Here is a 14393-nt window from a genome sequence, read left to right as displayed (position 1 = left end):
TCATTTTGGCTCAGAAACTAGCTGCTGCTGAGGAATGTATTCAGACTCAAGCGAGTCAAATCCAAGAGAGTGCACAAAGGATGCATAGCTATGATGCTTATTTCGACTATCTTGCTGAAAAAGATCCTGAGTTTGCTGCAAAGTTTCGAAACAAGACAATGGCAACATCGATGGCAACACCGACGGCAACACCAGTAGCCGGAGAAGAGGGCAACACCGATGGAACAGAAACCAATGCCGGTAGCGGAAGTAATGCCAGAAACATCACCTCTCTTTCTCAATCTTTTTAATTACTCTTCCTTTTATCATCTCTCTTAATTTTCTTAATTAAAGACTATGTTTTGTAATGTAAATTTTTTGTCATGACAAGTTAACTTTAATTTTAATTTTTATATCTTCTATTCCTAATTTTAATTTTAATTTCAATTTAATTTTAATATATTTTCAATTCAATTTTCATTCCTAATTCATTATATTTTCTAATTCGAGATTAATTTCAATTTAATCCAGAATTTGCAAACCTATATTTCATTTTAAAATTTGCGAGGGTTGAATCTTGCAATGTATTTGCGATGGATTTTATTCCTCGCAAATTGCTTCAGATTTGCGAGTCAGGAGGTGTCTCGCAAACGGCTAGGGATGTGCGAGGAGTGTGGTCCTCGCAATTTGCGAGGACTTTGCGAGGGAAAAAGTTCCTCGCAAAAATTGTGAGGGATTTGCGATATATTTAATTTGCGAGACGCGATTTGCGAGGAATTGTTGTTTCTCGCAAATCCCTTGCGATTGTTTATTTGCGAGGAACTTGCAAGAAATTCTTCCATCGCAAATCGGTTGTTTTCTTGTAGTGTTGATGTTGTGCATCAATTATGTCGTGCATGATTACGGTTGTTGCATCAGTTATGTTCTTTGATGTGTGGTGGTGTTAATAGATAACCGGTTATTCTTTATGTTGAACACACAATTAGCGCAGTCGTAAAGTCACGATTAACAGTTGTAGTTTGCTTCCGCTGCAAACTTTTTAGTTTATGTTAATAATCGGGTAATTTGAGTTATGTAATATTAACATAATATAAAATAATATATACCAAATAAATAATTAAATATTTTAGTGTTTATATGTATATAACTTGTTAGTCATCGAAGGCACTGTAAATTTTTTAAAAGATTTCTTAATTGATCATGATTAAAGAGATGCTAAAAATGACATAAAAGTTTTGATTGATTAATTATTTTGTTATATATATTTTTGTAGATCACCCAAAAGTGGATCATTGAATATAGTTAATATTAAAAGAATTAATCATTTTCAATATAGTCAATATACCCAAAGGTAACAAATTTATTTGATGAATATGTGATTTGGTTAATTATAAAATTATAAATTTAGCATCATTAAAAGTGTTTGTGTTTAAATATTGCTCAAAGGTTATTTAAATTCATGTATTAAATTTAAGTTAGGCCTAAAGAATCTGTGTAAAAGTGTCAGTGTAGCTTCTTCAAACTTGTATGCATCTGCTAACTCTGTCGTAAAGTGCAATAGGCTGAATGACGGTGAATGGTCCGATCAGATCCGGTTTGCATTGGGTATAATGGCTTTGGACTCTACAATACTAACAAATGAGGAACCTGCAGCCATTACAGCAGATAGCTCCGAAACTGAAAAATCTCGTTATGAGATTTGGGAGCGATCTAACAGGCTGAGTTTGAACCTCATGAGAATGACGATGGTAGAAAGTGTTAAGCCATCTATGCCTAAGACAGAGAAAGCAAGTGAATTCATAGAGAAAATTAAGGAGTGTTCACAATCTGATTTGGCTGACAAGTCGATTGTAGGAGGTCTCATGAATGAGCTTACTACGAAAAAAATTTGACTGGTCTCAGCTAATTCATGATCATGAATGAGCTTACTACGAAAAAAATTTGACTTGGCAGCAAGGTTGTCAACCTTGGGAATGGAAGTTCATGAGAATTTCTTGGTCCAATTCATTATGAACTCTCTACCTTTTGAGTTTAGCTTGTTCTAGGTAAATTACAACACCATTAAAGATAAATGGGACTTTAAGGAGTTAAAGGCTATGTTGGTTCAAGAGGAAGGGAGAATTAAGAAAATGAAGGATCATGTTTTCAATCTTGTGGGCTATGGAAATGTTAGTAGCAATAAGGAAAAACCAAGTAGGAAGGACAAGATGAAGGATAAAGCTTTCATGAAAGGTCCCGAAAGTCAAATCCAGAAGGAAAGGAAGTGTTTTTTTTACAAGAAAATGGGATACTTCAAGAAAGATTGTCCGAAAAGAAAGGCTTAGTTTGAAAAGAAAGGCTTGGTTCGAAAAGAAAGGTACGCAACATATTTATGTTTTCTCTGAACTGAACCTTGTCGAATTGGCTAAAAATACTTGGTGGTTAAATACTGGTGCTACTACTCATGTGTCTCATATTAAACAGGGATTCAGTTCGATTCAACCCATAAGAGGACCTGAACAATTCTTGTTCATGGGAAACATAATGAAGGCACAAATTGAAGGCATTGGGACTAATAAGTTGATCTTGGACACTAGATGTCATGTAGATCTTGAAGGGTGTCTCTATGTACCTGAATGTGCTAGAAATCTTGTTTTTGTTAGTAGGTTGGATGATTTAGGTTTTGTTTTTAAGATTGGACACGGTGTTTTCTCATTGTACAGAAATGATTACCTTAATGGAAGTGGTACTTTGTTTGATTCATTTTATCGTTTCAATCTTGATATAAAGTTTTCTGAATCTTTGTTTAATATTGAAAGTCTAGGCATTAAGCGTCGTGCATCTAATGAAAGTTCAACTTTCTTGTGGCATCAAAGACTAGGTCACATTTCCAAGGAAAGAATTATGAGGTTGGTAAAGAATGAAATTCTTCCTCACTTGGATTTTAGTGATCTAGATGTATGTGTAGATTGCATGAAAGGTAAGCAGACTAAAAACATTACAAAGACACCAGCCACAAGAAGTACTCAAGTTCTTGAGTTAATTCACACAAATATATGTGGTCCGTTTGATGCTCGATCTTGGAGCGGTGAATAATACTTTATCACCTTTATTGATGATTACTCACATTATGGTTATACTTACATGCCTTATGAAAAATTTCAGTCTGTGAATATCCTAAAGCTATTCATTAATGAGGTGGAAAGGCAATTAGATAGAAAAGTGAAAGTAGTGAGGTCTGATAGAGGTGGTGAGTTTTATGGAAAATTTATAGAAAATGGACAATGTCCTGGTCCATTTACAAAGGTACTTGAGAGTAGAAGCATTTGTGCACAATATACAATGCCTGGTATACTCCTCAGGAGAATGGTGTAGCTGAGAGATGGAATCATACTTTAATGAAAATGGTTAGGAGCATGATAAGTAATAGTTCTTTACCCCTTTCGTTGTGGACATATGCATTAAAGACTGCAACATATGTCTTAAACCGGGTTCCTAGTAAGGCAGTTCCTAAGAATCCTTTTGAACTGTGGACGGGAAGGAAACCTAGCTTAAGACATTTACGTGTTTGGGGATGTCCAGCAGAAGTAAAGCCATATAATCCACATGAAAAGAAGATTCGAGGACTATCAATGGCTTCTTTATTGGCTATCCGGAAAAATCAAAGGGATATGTATTTTACTGTCCAAAGCATAGTACAAGAATAGTTGAAACGGGAAATGCTAGGTTCATTGAAAATGGTCAAACTAGTGGGAGTGGTGAACCAAGAAAGGTGGACATTCAAGAAGTTCAGGTTGAAGTTTCTTCACCTGTTGTCACACCTAAGGTTGTTTCCTATTGTTTTAGTACAGTCAAATGAGACAATAGAAAAACATGATGATGTACCAATCCCAATAGATGAAGGGACATTTAATGAACCTGTCGCTATTCACGAAGAAAATGGTGTACCACAAGAACCATTAAAGCGATCTGGAAGGAACCGAAGATCTGCCATTTCAAATGACCATGTGGTTTATGTTGTTGAAAGTGAATGTGACTTAAGCATTGACGAAGACCTGAACACATTCCGAAAAGCCATGGAAAGTGACAATTCTGAAAAATGGTCTATTACCGCGAAAGAAGAAAAAAAATCTATAGGTGATAATAATGTTTGGGACTTAGTAGAATTGTTAAACGGTTTCAAAAGCTTTGGTTCTAAATGGGTATTTAAGACTAAACGCGACTCGAAAGGTAACATTAAAAGATACAAGGCTCGCCTTGTTGCCAAAGGTTTCATCCAAAAAGATGGCATTGACTATAAAGAGACCTTCTCTCTAGTTTCAAAGAAGGATTATCTTAGAATTGTTTTTGCTTTGGTGGCTCATTATGATATGGAGCTTCACCAAATGGATGTGAAAACCGCCTTTCTGAATGGTGAGCTTGAGGAAGAAGTATATATGGATCAGCCTGAAGGGTTTGTGGCCACAGGAAATGAACATCTGGTGTGTAAGCTGAAAAACTCAATTTATGGACTTAAACAAGCTTCCAGACAATAGTATTTGAAATTTAATGATACCATTACGTCATATGGGTTTGTAGAGGTTATTGACCGATTTATCTACACAAAAATCAGTGGGAGCAAGTTTGTACTTTTAGTCTTATATGTTGCTGATATTTGGCTTGCTGCGAATGATATGGGTATGCTACATGATATAAAGAAATATCTATCTAAGAACTTTGAAATGAAAGACATGGGTGAGGCATCTTATGTGATCGGGTAAAAAAATAATTCGAGATATAGATCAGAAGAATTGCTAAGTTTGTCTCAGAAAGGATATATCAATAAGGTCTTAGAGAGATATAGAATGAGTGAATGCTCTGCTAGTAAAATTCCAATTCAGAAAGAGGACAAGTTAAGTAAAATGCAATGTCCAAGAAATGAATTGGAACATAACGAAATGGAAAGAATTCCTTATGAATCAGTGTTTGGGAGTTTGAACTATGTTCAGACATGTACTCGACCAGATATCAGTTTTGTTGTTGGTATGTTGAGTAGATATCAAAGTAATCCCGGAATGGACCACTGGAAGGCTGCAAAGAAGGTTCTCAAGTACTTGCAAGGCACCAAAGAGTTCATGCTTACATACAGGAGATCTGATTACCTTGAGGTAATTGGATATTCAGATTCAGACTATGTCGAATGCGTTGATAGTAGGAAATCGACGTTTGGATATTTGTTCTTGTTAGCTAGAGGAGCAATATCGTGGAAAAGTGGAAAACAGTCTGTCACTGCTTCTTCCACTATGGAGGCCGAATTTGTGGCATGCTTTGAGGCCAAAGTTCATTCATTGTGGCTGCAGAACTTTATCTCGGGGCTTCGGATTGTCGACAACATAGAGAAACCGCTGGGAATTTACTATGATAATTCCACAGTTGTCTTCTTTTCAAAGAATGACAAATACTCGAAAGGTGCCAAACACATGGAGATAAAGTACTTGTTTATCAAAGAAGAAGTACGGAAACATAGAGTGTCTTTTGAGCATACAAGGACGGAATTAATGGTTACAGATCCGCTAACTAAGGGATTACCACCCAATGTGTTCATTGGCCATGTAGAGCATATGAGTGTTATAGATAAGACTTTGCTGTTTTGATTATAGGATGCGTATTATGTATGAGACACTACGAATTCACTTAAAGTTATGTTTCTGTTTTTTATTAAACATGTTATCATTAAAGTATGTGTACACATTTATGGTTCTTCTCAATATAAAAGAATAATATAAAATTGGAATTGATTTGTGATACATGGAAGGGAGCATGTCGTTCAATGACGTGTGACCGCCACGATTCGATCAGTTTGATTTTATTTAAGTCATTAAAGGTTAAAAGAACTTGATATTAAAGTGCGCATTAAAGTTATTAAACCATTAAGTTGACACAAAAACCAAGTGGGAAAATGTAAGAATATTTTATATTCTATGTGGCCTATGTGTCTTTCGGTTTAATTATAAAGTTCAAGTTCATATTAACGTTTATAAATTCTAATATATAAGACGATACCGTGATGAATCGGTTTCGATTAATGATTAGAATTGGGTGTATTGATAACCCTCCTTCTTTACCAATATATATAGTTAACATCTTTCTATGGTATTCTTATATATGATAACGTGTAATTAATCTAAAGTATTATATTAATTACATGAAAGGTCATTATACATAAGTGGCTGTTAAAGTAGGTGATGGTTATGTGAATGATCACGTGGGTTCACTAGTGACGTTTCGTCACATATAAGAAGTGAACGAACATCATGTTAATATGGTGGTAACAAAACAAAAACAACAAAAGGAAAATAGAAAGATAGAATAGTGTGGATTCCTTGTCCATCAAAGGAATCATAAGAGAGAAAGGTTAAAAGGGAGGAGAAAATCAATTTGAACACTTGGATCCATCATAATCAAGCAATGAATCAAGGTTAGGGTTTCTTCTTTTCTAAGAAAATGTTCATGGTTGAATTAGATAAAATTTAGATGATCTTTGGGATATATAGATTTCATAATATAAAAATCGGAATTTATAATTATAACAAATGTAGCAAAATCTGAAGATTTTTACTAGAAAACATGAAATTGACCTACCCCAACCTGTAAACCTTGAACCTTAAATTATGCCAATTTTTTGACTTTTTGTATTACATTCTTTACAAATTTCCAAATTCATTAATGTTGTTCGCTATTATGTGGATTGCTAACATACATAGATGGATACTTATTTTTGGATGATCAGAGAAAAAAACATATGAATACCTAAATAATCAAACAACTTTTGGTTTGGTAAAGTAGTCATGGTTAACTATCAAAAGATTTTAATCTTTCATATCCATAAAATCAAGCCCACATGGACGATGAGTTATACATGTTCACTAAAAACTACTTGTTTTCTAGTTAAGTAGTCATTGTTATCTATCAAACAATTTTAGCCTCATAGTATTCCCTAAAATCCTAAACATGAAACCGTTCATTATATCCTATACTAAACCCTAAACCTCTAAGCCCTAAACCCTAAATCCTAAAGCCTAAATTCTAAACTTTAGACCATAAACCATAATCATAAATTTAATTTCAATCTTAACAAAAGTAGCCGAATCTGAACATCTTAACTAGAAAACATGAAATTGACCTAACCTACTCCAACCTATAAATCCTGAACCTTAAATTAGGCTAATTTTTTTACTTCTTGTATTACATTCTTTATAAATTTTCAAAGTCATTGACGTTGTTCTTAAATGGTAAAGAATGATTTGGAAATTAAATCGCTGGTTTTGTGCTAGAAACACTTGGAATCTGGCGTGTCAATCCTTTGAGTTTAAGAGAAAGATTTTCTTGAAGAAACTCTCTAACCAAGTGTTAACTAGAAATGTCCATCTAAACATGTCCACATGTTCATGATTTGTATGACATAATGCACCATTTTGCTTATTTCTTCTAGAAAATCTTTATGCTTTTATCTTATGGTCAATAACGTATGGACATGATTTCATGGATGACATTATATATATTGAACATAAACCTAAATAATCATAAACATATAAGCATCTGAATTTGATTTTGTGGATGATAAATATATCAAAAATGCAAAATTAAGAAAGATATAAATGTGGTTAAGGAATATATATTATTAAATCGGAGCTACAAACACATTCTAATCACCACTTGAGATTATTCAAACAAATATATCAAAGATAAAATAAAAATTGTTTGGAGATGGAGAGATAGTTAGAGAGGGTAAGAAACAAAGATAAAGGAAATGAAGTAGAAAATAAAATAAAGATGAAACTATATAGTAATGTGTTTAGAGAGATAGTTAGAGGGCAAGAAAGTAAAACACTATAAAAAAGTATGTTAGAATGTTATTTTTATTTTTTACAAAAGTGTGTTAGGATACAATTCCTAATAATAATAGCATGTTTTTTTTTAAAGAATTTTGTTTGTTTGTCCTTTGGTTTTGTTGTTATGGGTTGTAAAAGTGTAAATAATCATTTATTTCCAGAGGGAAAACAACAAACCATTAAAGATCATGCGGCTTTTTATTTTATTTTATTAAAATGATACTTTATCACGTTAAATCTAAAACCATCTTACACATTACCACATATTATTACTAGCCCTGAGACGGAGCCGGATATTCGGCAAAATTGAGTGTATCCGGCTCCGATCCGTATCCGGTCGGATTTGTAGTTTTGATATCCGTATCCAGATCCGTCTACTCGGATATTCGGTTTTTGGAGATCCGTTTAAAACCAGAATATCCGGCGGATATCCGGATCCGAGAGAAAAAAAATTCTTTGTCTCTTTCATTCTTCACAGCAAAAGCACCGTCAGACAGTTCTTCACGACTTACGTTTTCATCATTTGCATCGCCAAAATTGGTCATGGGAAGATGAAGAAGTGGTTGTTAATGGCGAAAAGGAGAAGAAGAAGAAAAAAGAATACAGATCGGCGAAGTGAGGGTGAAGGCGTGAAGCCCTAATATCTAAAAAACATTAATATATCAATTGGACTCTTATTTTGTTTCTTCAGTTTATAGTTTTTAGTATGTGGGCTTTACTAACAGGCCCAACATAATATACATAAGTATAGAAGCCCAACATTTATATATTTATATGTCTATATATACGGATCCGGATATCCGGTTATAAAATTTTATATTATCCGGATCCGGATCTGGATCCGGATCTGGATCCGCCTGGATACATAATTTTACTATCCGAATCCGGATCCGCCCACCCGGATATCCAATTTTTCAGAGCGGATAGGAGCGGATCCCGGATCGGATACCAGATCTCGGATAATATGTCTCAGGGCGAATTATTACTGGGTTAAACACACAGAATTCGTAATTTTAAAATTTATTGGGTCTTCTGCTGCTGACCAATGACCATATATTAATCACTTGCATTAACAACAATGGACAATGTAATAGTACTATTATATAATAGTGGGGATTGAGTTAATTGATTTTGCTTAAACAATCATTGACTCAAACTTACATGGATAGTTTCTGCTAGGCCTTAGACTAAATATTCGGATCCGGCGGATACCCGAATCCGATCCAAAAAACCAGACATCTGATTGAGCGGATATGAATTTGGATATTAATTTTACAGCGCGCCTTCGGATCGTCACCCGAAGTCGATATACCATTGAAACTCTCAGATCACAAAGTTCTTTAAGCTAAATGGTACTCAGGAACCTAACTGTCCCCTCATGAGTTGTTTGAGATCTCATATCTCTAGAGTTATAAGACTGAGCTCGCCCGAGTATCACGCTGGCTAGAACTACCTCTATGGCTCACGCAGGAATGTCGCAATTTCCTACGGCCGAACATGGCTCACGCTGGAACATCGCAATGTCCTACGGACAACAATTGCCACAAGGGCCGCCACTAAGGCCACAAAATATCACAAAGATCAATGTCACAAAGACCACAAAATATCCCCTAGAACCGCCACCAAAGCCAAACAATGTCACCAGGACCGCCGCCATGGTATCCGGCGTCACTAAGACCACCACCAAGATATCCAGCGTCCCAAGATTACTACCACTGACAAGCATGACCAAGAACTCTGTCACCAAGACCATCGTTAGGGTACAAAACATCACTAAGACCACTACCACTGACAAGCGTCACCAAGATCTCTGTCACCAAGACCACCGTCAGGATATAAAACTTCACTAAGACCCCTATCAAGGCACAAGCGTCACCAAGACCACTCAGTACCAAGATACAAAATGTCATCAAGACCGCCACCTAGGCAAACATCCCGCAGGATCATCACAAAGATCACAACACTATCCAAAAATAGTGAAGTTCTAATTCCCATAAAACTTTCTTTTTTTAGAAACTTTCTATTTATGGAAACTTTATATTTATGAAACTTTCCATTTTCCAAGACATCACAAGTCAAATAAAGAAAATACTCATCTTATGAACCCTTTCAACCTAATTTGCCTCATGTACAACATCACCATGTCATACTTGCCACTCAAAACATACTAACCGCCTATCACAGACGTGTCTTAGGTGAATTCCCCTTGTTCACGCAAACAACAACCACATCTTAACGAACTCTCTAAGTTCCCGTAGCCGACACAACAGAAACATCACGGCAAGCTCTCCTAGTTTCCGTCATGCAATCCCGTCAAGCATGATTATCCAAGATTCTGAGCAGTTCTTCCAACTTCCAGAAAACCTTGGCGGGTACCCGACCCCCAAACATGTCATAAGTACTTCCGAGAAGTCTCTTGATCATTAAACAAGTCTTTGGCGAGAACACCTCACTCCCAATCTCTTGCTCTCTTTGATCTCAACTCTCCAACCATACTTATACTACTTGTTCCAATTAAACTTGCATTCTCTGACTAGTCCCCTAGTCCAAATATGAATTACTCAGTCTGGCTACTTCGTTCCAGATGATCTGATGATGTAAGATCAACAACTATACATATCCATCCACACATCTCCTGTGAAGTCTCCCCCACTTCACTTTCTGACAACTCATTTGCTTTTACCATTTCGCATCAAAATTCTCAGTCTCATATTCTAGAACAACTTGTACTCAGTAGATTCTAGAATCACTAGACCACCGTCTAGATTTTTCATCAGACACTTCATTGAGTTTATTGTTTCCTTATCTAGACTCACTTGTCCATTCTAACTCTAGAATGTTTGTGTTTTCACTAAACATTATCTCAATATCTTTGCCGATAATGCAAGTTCCTTGAACTTCAAAGCTCATTGGTCTGAATGTTAGATCTCCATCTAAACATTCATAAACTTTCACCGCAAATCAACTCTCATCCTAGCATTCCATTGCCACCCACAATACAACCAACTTGTACACACCATTTACTTAAAATACTAGATATCCATCTAGAAGCTTCATAACATCACTTTTCGGCAACCATTGCCTCAACCAAAAATTCCACGAATATTCTCATTCGCATTAAATCACCGTCGACAAAGTAAGTCTCCAACTTATCTCCTCGGATTTCAATCCTTGGATTACTCCATAAAACATTTTCCTACTTCATCACTCATAAATCAATCACCTCAACAACACGTCTATGCTTTTCCTCAACATTTATTGCGTCTCCACAACCTAGACAAGTCTATTTTCAGTAAAGAACATATCCTAGGACCGTATACGCTCTGATACCAAAATGACGACCGCACTCGGATTCCCAATCCTCACACAGGACACATGAGAAACAAGCTCACCATAACCCCATAATTTTGGCGAGACAGCCGGCGACAACCGCTACTTACAAAAACTTCCACAAATACTAGCTAGATCCAACTAACTCATACTCAGTAACTACCAACTAACTTCTAGGGCTATACACACAAGCAATCATACAAACGTACTTCTGCTCCATAAGCATCTTACATTCATAGACTCGAATTCCTCCTCCAACTGATCACTTCGTGATCCACCTGAAGAAGCCACTTAAACACATATCCCAAACACCACCTCATCTAGTTACTGATTCGCACAACCAACCACCCCTAGCGACCGAGTAGCAAGAGAGGTGGGCTGGAATACTTTATTTCGTCCAGCCACGGAAACACTCCTCTGATGAGCCCTCTGATTCACTGACTTAACTTTAATCCCACACTCTTGAGCTCCTCCTTTGTTCTCTAACAACCAAGACCTAACTCCATAAGCCATGGAAGATCCTTCAAGGTTCCAGCTTAAACCAAGCTCATTGGCTCAACCAGAAATATAATTTACCACAATTTAATCCATACAAAAGCTCTATAATAACACTCTAATAAAACACAAGCTAACCGTTCAACTTGCAATTCCACCGTTGGATATGGAGCCTGTACTACCCCGAGTCTCTCCACAAAGTTGCTGCTCGATCGGACATCGTTACAACCTCCAAACGGTGTCCTCATAAACCCATCTCGAAAATGTTCATGTTCTGTACTTAGCATAAATTGCACCATTTACCAGCAATTTGCCACCTTTCCAACAATAACTTGTCCAAGAAGTAACGAGCATAACTCCTTCAATTTAACTCCCAATAACAATCTGCCAATTGCTATGCAATCTTGGCTTGTTGGAAATCACGGCGGTACCATTACCTTTCCGAACTAATGTCATATCCGGCGCCAGCGAGCCTCCAAAGTTGTCTCCTCCACACTGTCTTTATCTAACCTTCTCTCACTTTCTTTCTCCTCTTCACCTCTGTTCACTACGGCTTTATTCTCCCACAAATAATGAAGCTTCCTATAGCCATGAGGTGACTAACTAGACCCACAAGAGGCCTCCCCATCTCCGCCACGTCTCTCTCTCAACTCCGTCATGACTCCAACTCTCTCATCTCGTCACGATTCCATCGTTATTCTCTCCATCACGTCTCCCTCCAATTTCCGATAACAACATCTACCCACAGCACAACAACCCTTGCTTTAGGACTCACGTTGCTTATCCTGCTTACACGTATATATATACACGGCTCAATCCTCTCCTCCTTACATCATCACCAAACCAGGTTCTCTGCCTTTTATTTCTTTATCCAAACATTGATTAGATCTAACGTGGTGATGAACAACAACAACAGCAAGGATAGCTAAAACCCACGACAACACTACCACCTAGGCCGGCTCGCCTTCTCTTCTCCTCTCACGCGACACCAATAACACTAACCCTCGGCCCTCTCGCTCTCACTTCATTACCAACAGCTCCGCTCTCCCACTCGTACGTGATGGTCAACCCCAGCTCATCCTTTTCTTTTTAAAGAGCAAATTAGGGCTATTGGTTGGTTTAGGATGATTAAACCGTATGAGCACATAAATAATTAAACTTGGTTTAATAAAACACTTTCAAAACCAACTGGACTAATCTCTAAACCATGATTTAGCTAAACCAACTAGAATTTAATCGGTTTTATTCCAATTCCCGACATAAACACAAATCTTTTATCATTGGGGGGCATGGGCGTTACATCCACCCTCTTCCGAGGTCTGTTTGTTATATTCAGAATATCATATTTACCGATGGATCGTCATATCGTCAGAAGAAGGTGGATATAAATTTATAAACACATTCACCTTTCTTATTTAAGCCAATCAGATAATTTCATGTCATATTAAATAAAATACATATTTAAAAAAATTATTAACCAAAAATTAAAATATATTAATTTAAATAAATCCAAATCGACATATAATCTTGTTTAAATATAAAATCTAAAATTTAATTATCCTTTATAAACTCAAACTGATATATAACTATAGTTATAAAATCTAAATTCTAATTCTCATTTGTCAACCCAACCTACATGTAGTAATCTATTTTAATTGTAATCTATTACAATATATATTCTACCACCCTTCTCATGATGGACATCGTCTTGAGCTTCTCACAACCGGAGCTCCTGATCACACCGACCCGAAATGCCATATTTGCGGTAAAAATACAAAGCGCCTTCTTTGTCATTGCTACGATTGCAAACTTAATTTGGATATCGATTGCATGTTTGATGCCATGTGTGCTGGATCCAATTTGAATTTCCTGTGGCACCACCATCCTCTATTAATGTTTGATTATTTTGGTGGTGACGATATGAAATGCGAAGTGTGTGGTTTGCCCTCGGGAAATGTCTACCTTTGCCCTCTTTGTAGATTCATGGTTCATGAGAAATGTGTCTCCGTACTTAATTCACCAGAGATAACTCACTCGTCTCATAGCAGACACCTTCTTAAGCTTGTTACCCAAGGAGCTCTTGGTTACACAGATCCAAAAAATGTCATCTATGTGGAGAAGACACTGGAAGGTTCATATACCATTGTGATATGTGTAAGTTCAATCTAGATTTGGTTTGTGCGATTGAGAATCCTCCACCAGTTTCTCTTTCAAATATGAAGGTCCATGAGCATACACTCACACTCATGCCAAGGCTGATCTCCTTTGTTTGTGATGCTTGTGGGACAAAAGGTGACCGTTCTCCTTATGTGTGTCATCAATGCGATTTCATGATTCATCAAACGTGCGCATATTTACCACGTCTTATTCACGTCAATCACCATGACCACCGCATTTCGTACAAGTATCCTGTTGGTGTTCGAGAAGCGAGATGTGGAGTTTGTTGGGAAGATATTGATTGGTCATGTGGGGCTTATTCTTGTTCTCTTTGTCCTTGTTATGCTATTCATTCACTATGCGCAGTAAGGGACGACGTGTGGGATGGGGAAGAGCTCGATGGAGTACCAGAAGATGTCGAAGATATCGAGCCATTCAAAAGGAATAATGACAACACAATCACTCATTTCGCTCATGAACATAACCTCATGAGCCTAGACAAAGACGATGAAGAAACCAGCTTGTGTGGAGGATGTGTTCGTCCCATCGGTTCTTACACACTCTACAAATGTTCAAAATCAG

The 14393-nt window shown here is 36.7% G+C and overlaps 1 pseudogene; it reads left to right on the top strand.

Annotated features, from left to right (window-relative positions):
• The window catches only part of LOC104783625, a 4563-nt pseudogene continuing 3113 nt past the window's right edge, over positions 12944–14393 (top strand).

The sequence above is a fragment of the Camelina sativa genome, chromosome 4, assembly GCF_000633955.1.
Source record: "Camelina sativa cultivar DH55 chromosome 4, Cs, whole genome shotgun sequence".
Taxonomy (NCBI): Eukaryota; Viridiplantae; Streptophyta; class Magnoliopsida; order Brassicales; family Brassicaceae; genus Camelina; species Camelina sativa.
The sequence above is the reverse complement of the archived record's forward strand: the minus strand, read 5'-3'. Positions and strand labels throughout refer to the sequence as shown.